The sequence below is a fragment of the Hypanus sabinus genome, chromosome 20 (genome assembly GCF_030144855.1).
Source record: "Hypanus sabinus isolate sHypSab1 chromosome 20, sHypSab1.hap1, whole genome shotgun sequence".
Lineage (NCBI taxonomy): Eukaryota > Metazoa > Chordata > Chondrichthyes > Myliobatiformes > Dasyatidae > Hypanus > Hypanus sabinus.
In genome coordinates this window covers 33620253-33634896 of record NC_082725.1, presented here as the reverse complement: position 1 = coordinate 33634896, position 14644 = coordinate 33620253, and the positions used below count along the sequence as shown (strand labels likewise).

The window sequence follows — 14644 nt, the reverse complement described above, 5'->3', positions numbered from 1 at the left end:
TGTCAGGCTGCTGTTTATTGACTGCAGCTCAGAGTTTAGTACTATTTTTCCTACAGGCCTGATCAAAAAGCTCAAAAACCTGAGCCTCTGTACCTTTCTCTGCAACTGGATCCTTGATTTCCTCACCGGAAGACCACAGTCTGGCCATATCGGAAATAACATCTCCACCTCGCTGATAATCAACATTGGTACACCTCAAGATGTGTGGTTAGCCCACTGCTCTACTTTCTTCAGCCCTGACCATGTGGGTTGGCGTAGATCAAATGCCATCTATAAATTTGCTTACAACTATTGTTGGCAGAATTTCAGATGCTAACAAGGTGGCATACAGGAACCAGATCCATCAGTTAGTTGATTGGTGTTGCAGCAACAACCAGTCAGTAAGGCCAAAGAATTGATTGTGGACGTCAGAAAGGACAAGACAAGGGTGCACACAGCAGTCCTCATTCAGGGATCAGAAGTGGAAAGGGCGAGCCATTTTAAGTTCCTGGGTATCAATGTCTCTGACAAACTATCCTGGGCCCAACACACTGTGTAGGAGGGACGATAGCGGCTATGTTTCATAGAGAGTTTGAGAAGATTTGGTATACCTAAGACACTTGCAAATTCTTACAAATGTTCCATGTGGAGTATGCTAACTGGCTGTACCACCATTTGGTATAAGGAGGCATTGCAAAGAATGGAAATAAGCTGCAGAAAGTTGAAAGCTCATGCAGGTCCATCATGGACACTAGGCTCACCAACACTGAGAACACTTTCAAAAGGTGGCACCTCAAAAAGGTGACATCCATCATTAAGGACTCCCATCACCAAGGATATGCCCTCTTCTCAATGCTATCAGGGAGGAAACTCAATGATTCAGGAATAGCTTCTTCACCTTTGCCATCAGATTTCTAAATGGACAATGAGCCTAGGAAAACTACCTCACAATCTTTCTTTTTTCACTACTTATTTAAACTTTTTTTTAAATATATATATAGACACATACTTTTTACATGTAACTTACAGTTTTATTATGCATCACAATCCACTGCTGCCGCATAACAACAAATTTCATGACATATGCCAGTGATATTAAACCTGATTTTGATCCTGATGCCAAACTCAAATTTACCAAATAGGAGTGATCTGTGTCCTCCAGTTGTCTGGACACGGAGAATGTACAACATACATCACACAGCCCGAGTGATGTATCAGGAAATCTATCTGCAATAAAACTAATCAGCCATTGAAGACCACTCACAACAGGTGACAAAACACACAATATCTCAAACATAACTGACTCTGATATAGCTCCTTAAACAACATGGCAAGTCATTCATTTGCATCACTATTGCTAAATTTCAACAGCAAACAAGGAAAACCATATAGACCACTATGTTATCAAACAAGAGGGATATGGCAAAGTAATTTCCAGCCTTGTTGATCTTGCAAGGCTCTCCTCTCAAAGATCTTGTGGCTAGTGTCTAAATTGGAAGTTATGTAGGATTAGTGCACATGCAGAACTGAAGACCGAAAACAATACACTGGGCAAGACAACACAACAAAAGAAACTAGCTCTAAAACTGGGATGTTGGAACATTCGGACAATCATGACTGGCCTCCAAGACATCAGTGATGTTAGGAAGACAGCTGCAATAAACAAAGAGCTCAAGAGACTTCATGTGAAATAGCCACCCTCCAGGAGGTGTGTCTGGTTGATTTAGGCAGATGAAAAGAGAAAGACTACACTTTTTTCTGGCAAGGGAAGGGCCCTGATGAGCCCAGAGAGTACGGAGTCGGCTTTGCAGTGAGGAACACATTGATGAAGATGGTGGAACTAGGCAGTACTTCTCCCAGGCCTGCAAGGAATTTGACCCGACTCTCAGCCTGAAAAAGACACACATCTTGGGACAAGATATAACAATCAATCACAGCACGGAAACAGGCCATCTCGGCCCTTCTAATGAAGGGAGTACCATTGATAGTTACAAACTGAAACCACCACCAAAGGTCTAATTACTTGTGTATGTTCCAACACTGCTCCACATCTGAAGCAAAGGACGAGTTTTATAGAATCTTGCAGCCACCATCAGAAATACTCCCAGCAAGGAAGATCTTGTTCTCCAAGTGACTGCAATGTCAGAATGGGTGCAGATCATGACTTCACTGCCTTCCTGCCTTGGTCACTTTGGCGTGGGCAATATGAATGGCACTGGGCAGCCAAACACATCGGAGCAGTTTGCTAAGTCCTTTGTAGTTGTGTTGCATCAACTCATGAATGACAGTGGATAATTAAACAGCCTACAGTTGCAGAATTCATGGACATCAGTGCTCAGGGCCTAAACAAGACAAGAATTCATAACCCTTTCAGCCAGTAGTGTCAACAGCATAATCCATCTCATCTTTCCCCTGGGATCCCCATCCTCATTGAAGCAACTGTCACCCAACTGGCTGAGAGCACAAGACACAATAAGGGCCAGAAAACCAGGTAATATCCTAAATATGGCAATGAAGATCTGTGCTCCAGATCTAGCTGCAACTCTAGCTAAGATGTTTGAGTACAGTTCTAACACCGGAATTTACCCAACATTGTGGGGAATAGTCCAGGGATGGCTGTGTTTTAACAGGCAGCCCAAATCAAAATCAGTTTATTCTCAAACATCAGCAAAAGATTAAAGGAGTCACTGAAAATGCTAGTGCCATGCAGCCCTGTACATCATTGCAGGAGTACTGCAACACAGCATCAAGGATCCAGACATCTTTGTTTCTTTATCCTTCTGGCCTTGCTTCACTATGCACGTCAGAAGTGGGGAAAGAAAGAACACAATCTTCAATGCCAACAAATAAATTTTCCCCACCTACATGCAGCAAGATTAAGACATCATTCAGGCATGGTTTAATAAAGGGCAAGTAGTATTTAAGCCACAAAAGGTCCAGACAATGATCCATTCCTACAAGAACATGTAACAATCTTTCCTTAACAGTCCAAACTAACGTGTTTTATGTATTGCACTTACTGCTGCCACAAAACAACAAATTTCACAACATATGTCAGTGATAATAAACCCGATTCGGAGGTATTTGTAATATGATGGAGGTGGGGTGTCGGTAGACCAGAGGGAATGTGGGTTGTAGCTATCATTGAGCACAAGAGCAACTGAACCAACCACATAAATACTTTGATTGAATGAGCACATCCTTTGGAAAATGACTCATTTCCTGACATTTGAACACTTTCCCATCATCTGTCCTGGATGAATTGAGACCCAAGAACACAATAGGTTCACATAACTCAAAAGAGAACCACCAACTTTGTTAGTACCCCTATACATCAATGAATCACAATGTGTAAAGTGTACCACATAACAAAATGCACTGCTGATATTCACCTAGTCTACTCAACCAGGTTTGCCATATACATTAATGCTACCAGGCCAATAAGTATAAAATTCCATCACCTGCTGGTTTGCACCTTTCTGATTTTGAAATATATCATTGTTTCTTCGTTGCTACTCACGCCCTACCTATTACTAATGTGGCAAATCATGAACAAGAGATTCTGCAGAAGGTGGAAATCCAAAGAATTCCTATAGCATGACTTCAGAGATGAGGAATAAATAATGCCCAAATTCACCAATAAATGAACTAAAATCCTCAATCAACGCACTGACAAGGTCCAGAGGAGAGGATATGTTTTCAGTACAGCAAATATCAAATTGGGAAGCAGGCATTCAACTCCAAACTCCATCATAGAAAACTTACTGCAACAGAAAATGTTTTCAAAAATCTGCTTGCTTCTTGCAAAGAATAGAAAAACTCATACACCAGCTCATTTTATCCATTGAAAATGGAGAAGGTGCAATCAGGAAGGCACTGAGAACTTTGTTGCTTCAAATGTAGCACATGAATACTATTTTCAAGCCAGCACTGGAATCCTAAACCATGCACACACTCAGTCAAGCCATCCTCTGCCTTCAGAAATGTCAGAACCAAAAAAAGTGAACTAGAAGCAGATCATACTCAATCTGGAGGGGCTGCCAAAGAAGTTTGTTCACAAGTTTGTACACAGTATAGGATACTGAACAGACAGTTTTCTTATTGTTTCTGTCCTGAAAAAAAATATACATAAGTTTTCAGGATAGAATGATCAGGCTCTCAGTGATCAAGAAACTTAGCATGATATCCCCCACCCTCAATCAAAACACTGAAAACAATTCAATATTGTTGATTATGGTAAGCAATAACTGATTTTTAGCCTGTTACATTCATAACAGTTAACAATTTTGGAATGATTAACATAAAAAACTGTAAACCAGCAAAGAGATTCATGCTACAATTACCAGACATATATACAACACCAATATAAATCTTAAAATCAGTACATCAACAACTCATGACAACGTAAGTTCAATGACAAGTTTCTTATTTTTATCACAGAAATTATTTTTTGAAAAACATATTTACGAGGAAGAGGAGAACGCAGATCCAAAAAATTCAGATGAGCTGCTTTAATCATTAATATTGGTCTGAACAGCAGAGGCTGAAGCCCCTAACGACCAAAATGTTAAAGAACATTAAGTAAACATATTGGTGCACTCCCATCACTGAAACACTGAACTGAACTTTATTAATTTAAGTACTGGTTAAAATTTTCAACTGAGTGAAGTTATCTGTGAACTGCAACAATACAGAGTTGTGAGAAATATCCAGTTGACACTAACAAACATGAAACTTAAAGTAGGTAGTGACTTACAGCAGGGAGCACAAGACAGGAAGGGACCAGGCAGGGATGGGCTGCGCACGACAGACCGAGGCCGGGCAGCGTGGGGCGAAAAGGCTGAACTACACCAGCAAGAGGACAGCACAGAGTTTAACCCGTGCCCGTCTCACCATGAGCAGGCGACGTACACCCTGACACCCAACACCCAGCAGTGACTCCCCCATTCCATAACAACACTCACCTCGCCCTCTCCAGCAGGCGCGACGTCACAGGCAGATAAACAACATCCGAGTCAGGCAGGGCGGGACTTCCGGGTGAGTAGGTCCGGTAAGATGCGGTTCGCAACACGGTCTTATAAATATATGAATTAGTCACATTTTGTGGTTTACCACATTGACTGTGTAGGCCCTATTTGGCGTCATTATTGGCGAGATAAAAGGTTTTCAATGGGCAATAACCAGGTAAAAAGGAGCCACGTTGCTGCCGTCTGCACTTGCCCAGCATCTGTCTTCTTTGTTCTTCCGTCTTTCCGCACTTTCCCCAGGGTTTGGACGATGGCTTGTGGATTGGCGCAAGCGTGTAGGGGGAGTGCAGATGGATATGCAGACAGAGCCATGTTCAGCGAGATATCACAGACTTCTCCCGTTACAGCAGGGCCTTCCAGGCAAAACAGACACGAGAGAGAGGGTGGATGGAATAAGTTCAGGGTTGGATTGAGTGAGGATGGAAAAACAAGACGAGACTTGACCGGCCAGACCCAGACATAGTGCCCCTTGTCCCAGCCTATCGCCCCAACAACTCAGATTCCACAGATCAGTATCTGATTTACACCACCTTCAATGAGATATCAACACCAGACTCATCCTCCACATCCCGTTGAAGTGACTACTCCCTGCTTTGCCTTTTATCTGTATGAACCACCCACTTCTTGTGATGAGAAAATCTGAAGATGCTGGAAATCCAAGCAACATACACAAAATGCTGGAGGCAAGTGGCAGGCTAGGTATCATGAGCCCGGATGAACTCTTTCGGCCAGAAACATTGACTGTGTACTCTTTTCCATTGACTCTGCCTGCCCTGCTGAGTTCCTCCAGCATTTTGTGTGCCCCTTCTTGTGCCCCCATTCCCAAGAGATTTATCATATTTACCTCTTTCCCACTTTCTAGAGATGCATTCAATAATTACCAAGCAAGCAACAATTAATTTCCATTTTATTTTACCGCATTTGGTGGTTGTGATTTGGTATCAGGTGTATTGGAAAAACCAAGAATTTTGCAAAGCACTTTGATTCAGCTTATAAAGGTGACGCTGAGTTTCTATGTGTGTCACTTGAATTCCCCATTCCGATTCAAATCACTATTTTACCCTCCTATAATTTTCCAACAAAGCTTGAGTAAGAGCACCTTGTCTTCTGTCTAGGCACAAAGTGTCTCTTGGGATCATTATTAAATACAGCAATGTATTTTTATCTCCTATTTATTTAATAATTGGTCAGTTCTGAAGTTAGGTGTCCATTTTTAATATTAACTCAGCTTTTCTCCCTAACAGCTGAATGAAATTGAATTGACTATTTCTTACATCCTTCATTTACATAAGTAAAAATCTTTACATTACATCTCTGTAAATATGCAATTTCTAGTAAGATAATAAATATGTACAACAGGACAGTCAGTATAAAATAGAAATACAGTTGTATCAGTGTGAATTAAGCAATCTGATGGCCTGATGGAAGAAGCTGTCCCAGAGCCAGTTGGTCCTGGCTTTAATGCTGCAGTACCGTTTCCTGGATGGTAGCAGCTGGAACAGTTTGTGATTGGAGTGACTCGGGTCCCCAATGATTTTTCGGGCCCTTTTTACACACCTGTCTTTGTAAATGTCCTGGATAATAGGAAGTTCACATCTACAGGTGCGCTGGGCTGTCCATAATATTCTCTGTAGAGTCCTGCGATTGAGGGAAGTACAGTTCCCATACCAGGCAGTGATGCATCCAGTCAGGATGCTCTCAATTGTGCCCCTGTAGAAAGTTCTTATAAGTTGGGGGCCCATACCAAACTTCTTAAACCGTCTGAGGTGAAAAGTGTGCTGTAGTGCCCTTTTCACCACACAGCCGGTATGTACAGACCACGTGAGATCTTTGCTGAAGTGCGTGCCAGGGAACTTAAAGCTGTTCACCCTCTCAACCCCAGATCCATTGATGTCAATAGGGGTTAGCCTGTCTCCATTCCTCCTGTAATCCACAACCAGCTCCTTTGTTTTTGTGACATTGAGGGAGAGGTTGTTTTCTTGACACCACTGTGTCAGGGTGATGACTTCTCTGTAGGCTGCCTCTTTATTTGAGATTAGGCCAATCAGTTTAGTATCATCAGCAAATTCAATTAGCAGATTTGAGCTGTGGGTGGCGACACAGTTATGGGTATACAGAGAATAAAAGAGGGGGCTAAGGACACAGCCCTGAGGGGCTCATGTGTTGAGGGTCCGAGGGACAGAGCTGAGGGAGCCTACTTTTACCACTTGCCGGAAATCTGACAGGAAGTCCAGGATTCACCTTCACAAGGCAGCGTGAAGGCCAGGGTCTCTGAGCTTCTTGTCAAACCTGGAGGGAATTATGGTATTGAATGTTGCCCTGCAGTCCAAGAACAGTATTCTTTGTCCTGCAACTTCCAGTTCCATTTTGTTCTACTGACTGTCCTTATTCATCTCTCCATTTACACCTTCCGAGACAGACCAACTATGATTAATATGCACTTATCACCCTCTCTTAGCTGTCTTCAATAGAATATGTAAGGTCTGGTCAATCATGCTTTGCACCTTATCATAGATATTTCCTTTAGTTATCTACCCTTCCCCCATTCTGAATGGAGAATATGTTTTCTCACATTTCAGTCCTGATAACAGGACATCTGTCTGAATTGTTAACCCTTTCTCCACAAATATTATCTGACCTGTTGAGTACCTTCAGAATGTTCAGTTTTTATTTCAGATTTCCACTATATGCAGGGTTTTTGTTTTATCACAGACCCCCACCATCTAGAGCATGTCCTCTTCTTGCTGTAGTGTTGGGCAGGAGGTCCGATGTTGTATTTTTTAATCCAAAAGCTAATCAAAATAAAAACATGGTAGCCCAGGGTAATGTGTCTTCAGTTTGTATTTTGTTTTACTTCAGTGAGTTGTGCATTTATGGCATTGTGGCGACCCATTTCCTGGCACATCCGAACCGGCTCACAATTAGCCAGCGTTCCGGCTAAGGGAGATAGCCTACGGGGGTTTGCGAGCACAGAGCTTTGGAGCCTCTGCGCCACGGGGGGCAGGTTGAGGGAGGCTTAAAAAGCAAGGCTGAGTATTTTGAATAAAGTTTTTCTTCGACTGCAGTTACCGACTCCGTGTCGTAATTTTAGCGCTGCATGTAGCACACTGCTACAATTGGTGACATGATAATGTATGCCATTCATGTACATATAACCTGTAATGAATTACATAAATAACAAAGAATGCTTAATCAAACAATATATGTACAATATTACTCAAATATTACTGAAATATTAAATACATAGCACCATTCTTTGCTTAGCTACCAAATCCAAGTTAATATAGAATGGATCTCAACTCAAATATTTTTGTTCTCTAGCTATTTTATATATATATATACAGTATACAATATAGTGGGGGGTGGTAATGGGGACAAGCTTCCTCTACCTATTAAATGCTTCCAATGGCATGCGCCTCAAAGAGCCTCTGACAACCAAGTCCAGCTCCTGGCCTTCGTGTGTGCCATAGCTACTAAGCCCAGCGGAACTGTTTCTACTGACCGGAGAAGGGGCAAAGGTGGGTTATTGGCTTCTTAAAACCAGTGGCTTAAGGCAGATGGGGCTTGTTAACCGTGGTTGGCAGCTCATCTAGGAGAAGGAAAACACTGATTTCAAATCTCCGCTTCCTTGCGGCTATACCCACTCATGAGGAAGGCTTCAGTAGTAAACCCCAAGGGAAAAATCCAGAGCTGGATCCCTAAGCTAGTCCTATATTGAGTACAATGTTGACTGGCGACTCCTGCGAACACCACTGGTGCTAAACTGTATTGGTCTCTGCTCTTCCTTTGGGTTCATCAGATGTGTGGAGGGGGGAGCTTGCTACATGGCCGACAGCTTACTCTCCATATTGTGTTGCCCAGGCTTGTGTGTCTAGACAGCTAGGACGCAGACTCCGTGGTCAACTCTGACTGACAGAGGCTCTCACCTCCCCTCATACCATATAATACAACTACCATTTGGATATCCACAGCATGGTAAATTTTAAGTTGTGCCATTCATGCCTAAAGATTTAACCACTGTGGAGGCTTTCTTATTATGGAGGTATGACAACTCTCCTGACAAGAGGGATTACTCTACTTGGCAGGTGAGACTGGTGGCTGTGAAACAATCTCAGGTTCTGGGACTCTTCCATGCTGGTTACAGTAGTTGGCTCTGGCACTGCAGAAAGTGATTATGATAACTCTAGACAGCTTCCTTCTCCAACAATTGACTGCTCACCTCAACTGATCAACTCACCTCATCTCCAAATGACTTCAGATGCAATATCTACTTTGGAGCAGAGTGGTTCTGTTCTATCCTTAATCTTCCCAAGTACCCACTTTTGATCGGTTCTTTATTCCCTCACCAGGACTGCTTGTTCAGGAATGAAACATCGAACCTCCTTGTTTGAGGAGTCCTCAATTTGTCTCAGCTGTTTTTCCTGCATACTCCTCCTGAGACTGGCTTTGAGGAGATCCAAGTGTATGCACAAGGGATGACTCAAAAACAGCATAGCTGGTGAGTTGTTTGTTTTGCAGTGTGTCTGGGGTACAGTAGTCTGGGTACATCTCATCCGGTCCTGGAGACTTATCCAACTTGATGCTTTCCAAAATCTCCAGCACATCCTCTTTCTTAATGTCTATATGCTGAAGCTTTTCAGTCTGCTGTAAGTCATCCTTACAATCACCAAGATCCTTTTCCGCAATGAATACTGAAGCAAGGTACTCATTAAGTATCTCTGCTATATCCTCCAGTTCCATACGCACTTTTCCTTGGAGCATAGAAGAATGAGGGGAGATTTGATAGAGGTACATAAGATTATGATAGGTATAGATAGAGTGAATGCAAGCAGGCTTTTTCCACTGAGGCTAAGGGAGGAAAAAAAACAGAAGACGTGGTTTAGGGTGAAGGGGGAAAAGTTTAAAGGGAACATTGCAGGGGCTTCTTCACACAAAGAGTGGTGGGGGTGTGGAATGAGCTGCCAGATGAAGTGGTAAATGCAGGCTCACTTTTAACATTTAAGAAGGACTTGGACAGGTACATGGATGAGATGTGTACGGAGGGATATGGTCCAGGTCAGGTCAGTGGGACTAGGCAGAAAAATGGTTCAGCACAGCCAAGAAGGGCCAAAAGGCCTGTTTCTGTGCTGTAATGTTCTATGGTTCTATGGGTTGCACTTGAATCTGAGGGGGACCAAAATCCTGGCATGGAGGTTTTGCTAAGGCTATTGGAGAGAGTTTAAACTAGAATTCCTGGAGGGTGGGAACCAAACTGAAGAGATGGAGGAAGGAACTTCTGGCTCACCAATAGAGAAAGCCTGGAGACAGTGCGAGAGGGAGGATAGGCAGGTGATAGAGAAGGGATGTGCTCAGACCAATGGTTTGAGATGTGTCTGTTTTAATACAAGAAGCATAATGAACAAAGCAGATGAGCTTAGAGCGTGGATCAGTACTTGATGCTATGATGTTGTGGCCATTACAGAGACTTAGATGGCTCAGGGACAGGAATGGCTACTTAGAGTGCCAGACTTTAGATGTTTCAGAAAGGACAGGGAGGGAGGCAAAAGAGGTGGGGGCATGGCTCTGTTGATCAAAGATAGTGTCATGACTGCAGGAAAGGAGGAAGTCATAGAGGGATTGTCCACAGAGTCTCTGTGGGTAGAAGTTAGAAACAAGAAGGGGTCAATAACTCTTCTGGATGTTTTTTATAGACCACCCAATAGTTTCAGAGACATTAAGGTGCAGATAGGGAGACAGATTCTGGAAAGGTGTAATAATAACAGGGTTGTCATGGTGGGTGATTTAATTTCCCAAATATTGATTGGCATCTCCCTAGAGCAAGGGGTTTAGATGGGGTGGAGTTTGTTAGGTGTTTTCAGGAAGGTTTCCTGACACAATATGTAGGTAAGCCTACAAGAGGACAGGCTGTACTTGATCTGGTATTGGGAAATGAACCTGGTCAAGTGTCAGGGAAAGCATTTTGGAGATAGTGATCACAATTCTATCTCCTTTACCATAGCATTGGAGAGGGATAGGAAACAGACAAGTTAGTAAAGTATTTAATTGGAGTAAGGGGAAATATGAAGCTATCAGGCAGGAACTTGGAGGCATAAATTGGGAAAAGATGTTCTCAGGGAAATGTACAGCAGAAATGTGGCAAATGTTCAGGGGATATTTGTGTGGAGTTCTGCATAGGTATGTTCCAATGAGACAGGGAGAGGATGGTAGGATAAAGGAACCATGGTGTACAAAAGCTGTTGAAAATCTAGTCAACAAGAAAAAAGATTACGAAAGGTTCAAAAAACTAGGTAATGATAGAGATTTAAAAGATTATAAGGCTAGCAGGAAGGAGCTTATGAACAAAATTAGGAGAGCCAGAAGAGGCCAGGAGAAGGCCTTGGTGAGCAGGATTAAGGAAAACTCAAAGGCATTCTACAAGTATGTGAAGAGCAAGAGGATAAGACATGAGAGAATGGGACTAATCAAGTGTGACAGTGGAAAAGTGTGTATGGAACTGGAGGATATAGCAGAGGATATACTTAATGAGTACTTTGTTTCAGTATTCACTGCGGAAAAGGATCTTGGTGAATGTAGGGATGAGTTACAGCAGACTGAAAAGCTTGAGCATATAGACATTAAGAAAGAGGATGTGCTGGAGCTTTTGGAAAGCATCAAGCTGGTTAAGTCTCCGGACCAGTTGAGATGTACCCCAGACTATTGTGGGAGGTGAGGGAGGAGATTGCTGAGCCTCTGACAATGATCTTTGGAGGTTCTGGAGGATTGGAGGGTTGCAGATGTTGTTCCTTACTCAAGAAAGGAAGTAAAGATAGCCCAGGAAATTATAGACCGGTGAGTCTTACTTCAGTGGTTGGTAAGTTGATAGAAAAGATCCTGAGAGGCAGGATTTATGAAGATTTGGAGAGGCATAATATGATTAGGAATAATCAGCATGGCTTTGTCAAAGGCAGGTCGTGGAGCCTGATTGAATTTTTTGAGGATGTGACTAAACACATTGATGAAGGTAGTGCAGTAGATGTAGTGTATATAGATTTCAGCAAGGCATTTGATAAGGTACCCCATGCAAGGCCCATTGAGAAAGTAAAGAGGCATGGGATCCAAGGGGACATTGCTTTGTGGATCCAGAACTGGCTTGCCCACATAAGGCAAAGAGTGGTTATAGATGGTCATATTCTGCAGGAGGTCGGTGACCGGTGGTGTGCCTCGGGGATCTGTTCTACGACTCTTCTCTTCGTGATTTTTATAAATAACCTGGATGAGGAAATGGAGGAATGTGTTAGTAAATTTGCTGATGACACAAAGGTTGGGGTTGTTGTGGATAGAGTGGAGGGCTGTCAGATGTTACAGCAGGATATCGATAGGATGCAAAACTGGGCTGAGAAGTGGCAGATGGAGTTCAACCCAGGTAAGTGTGAGGTGGTTCATATTGATACGTCAAATATGATGGCAGAATATAGTATTAATGGTAAGACTCTTGACAGTGTGGTGGATCAAATGGATCTAGGGGTCTGAGTCCATAGGATACTTGCTGCTGTGCAGGTAGACACTGTAGTTAAGAAGGCATACGGTGCATTGGCCTTCATCAACCGTGTGATTGAGTACAAGAGCTGAGAAGTAATGTTACAGCTGTATAGAATCCTGGTCAGACCCCACTTGGAGTACTGTGCTCAGTTCTGGTCAGCTCATTACAGGAAAGATGTGGAAAACATAGAAAGGGTGCAGAGGAGATTTACAAGGATGTTGCCTGGATTGGGGACCATACCTTATGAGAATAGGTTGAATGAACTCAGCCTTTTTCCTTGGAGCGGTGGAGGATGAGAGGTGACCTGATAGAGGAGTATAAGATGATGAGAGGCATTGATCGTGTGGAGAGTCAAAGGCTTTTTCCCAAGGCTGACGTGGCTTACACGAGAGGGCACAGTTTTAAGGTGCTTGGAAGTAGACACAGAGGAGATGTCAGGGGTAAATTTTTTATGTAGAGAGCGGTGAGTGCATGGAAAGGGCTGCCGGCAAAGGTGGTGGAGGCAGAAACGATAGAGCCTTTTAAGAGACTCCTGGATAGGTACATGGAGCTTAGAAAAATAGAGGGTATGGGTAACAAGGTAATTTCTAAAGTAAGTACATATTCAGCACAGCATTGTGGGCCAAAGAACCTGTATTGTGCTGTAAGTTTTCTATGTTTCTAATGGTTTGCAAAAATATCATCTATCCTGGGCAGAGGGTATGGATCTTGCAGTACTCAGTTGATGGTGATCTTAAAATCATCACAGATCCTGACAAGCCCATCTTTATTAGCTACTGGGACCACTGGCATTGCCCATGTGTTCCACTCAGCCTTGGAAAGAATTCCTTCAGCCTCCATTAATCTAGCTCAATGGCTACTTTTCAAGGATAGTATAAGGAGTCAGACAGACTTCGCAAAACTCGGGTGTGGCATTTTCATTTAACACTATTTTGCCCTCGGTATCTTTGAGTTTTCCAATGCCATCCTTGAACATTCCTGTGCCTTTATTCAGTATCTTTCACAATTCACTTTCATTTGACTCTATTGCAGGGGATGCTGCATGCAACTAGCGAATGGACCTCCAATCAACTGTAGTTGTCTCAGCAATCATGCTCCCAGAATGCTGGTCCTCCTGTTTTTACCACACACAAGCCCAATGGGGCTTGGTGGTTGTTGTATTTCACTTTTACCAAAGTCATTCTCACAGGCGTTATCTTTTATCCAGTATATGTTTTTTGTTAAATATCTGCAGATTTCAAATCAGAATCTTTGAAGTGCCGTTCAAAGTCATTTTGTGGAATGACTGAAACTGCCCAGCCAGTGTCCAATTCCATTTTAATTAATTCGCTGTTCACTTCTGGTATAAGTCATATTGCTTGTCTCCTGTTTTAACAATGTAAATATGAAGGCGACCCAGTCCTGTTTCACTCTCATCATTATCAGATTTTTCATCAACAGCAGAAAGATAAGGGCTCTTTTTGAAACTGCAACTTGACCTTTTATGTTTTTCTCTTTCCTGTGCAGTCCATTTATTCTTGTCTGCCTACATGTTCTTGTTTGTGTCCTACTTTGTTACATTTTCTGCAAGGTTCATCTTTTAACCTGCATTGGTCTGGTATATGTGAGCCACTGCCACAGCGGTAACACAATTTGTTCAGTCAGGCCAGTTTTTGTTTGAATGCTGCAATTTTGTTCACACTCACTTTCATTCCTGACTGTAACTCATTTGTGCCTCTGTCTGCTGTTTCCTTTGATACAGTGATTTCAACTGCTCTTTTAAATGTGTGTTGTGCTTCAGCTGGGAGCTGTTTTTGAATGCTTTCTTGTAAGATTCCACAATCCAAAATATCTCTCAGTGCATTATTAACTCGCAATGCTCAAACATTTTCTTCAATTAAATCATGTAAACTGAAATGGACACCGCTTCCTTTTCATTCCACTTATGAAACTCAATATGTTCTGCAATCAACAATGTTTTCTGTTCTAAATGTTCCTGCATTATGTTCATGATATCAGCGAAATTAATTTCAGCTGGTTTGTTTGGAGATGTCAGACCTCGAAGCTCTTCTACCTATTACATTCAGCAAAACTAGCGCACTCACTTTTCATTGGCTATATGTTGTGAAATTTGTTAACT

At 42.5% G+C, this 14644-nt stretch overlaps 1 protein-coding gene and 1 long non-coding RNA gene across 4 annotated transcripts in view; one reads left to right on the top strand and one right to left on the bottom strand.

Moving 5' to 3' along the window:
• Positions 1–4985, bottom strand: part of exoc2 (exocyst complex component 2) — a 242332-nt gene extending 237347 nt beyond the window's left edge. Inside the window, exon 1 of one of the 2 annotated variants that reach the window (XM_059945312.1) lies at positions 4944–4985. The gene's annotated coding sequence lies outside the window, so the exon portion shown is untranslated. The other variant, XM_059945311.1, reaches the window with a different exon arrangement.
• On the top strand, positions 4941–14421 carry LOC132378415 (uncharacterized). Of its 2 annotated transcripts, none has more exons than XR_009507029.1 (3): positions 4941–5016; positions 9356–9504; positions 13558–14421. It is a non-coding gene; the product is annotated as an uncharacterized LOC132378415 (long non-coding RNA). The 2 variants fall into 2 exon arrangements; XR_009507030.1 differs by lacking the exon at positions 4941–5016 and adding an exon at positions 5050–5163.
• The last annotated feature ends 223 nt before the right edge of the window (positions 14422–14644 follow it).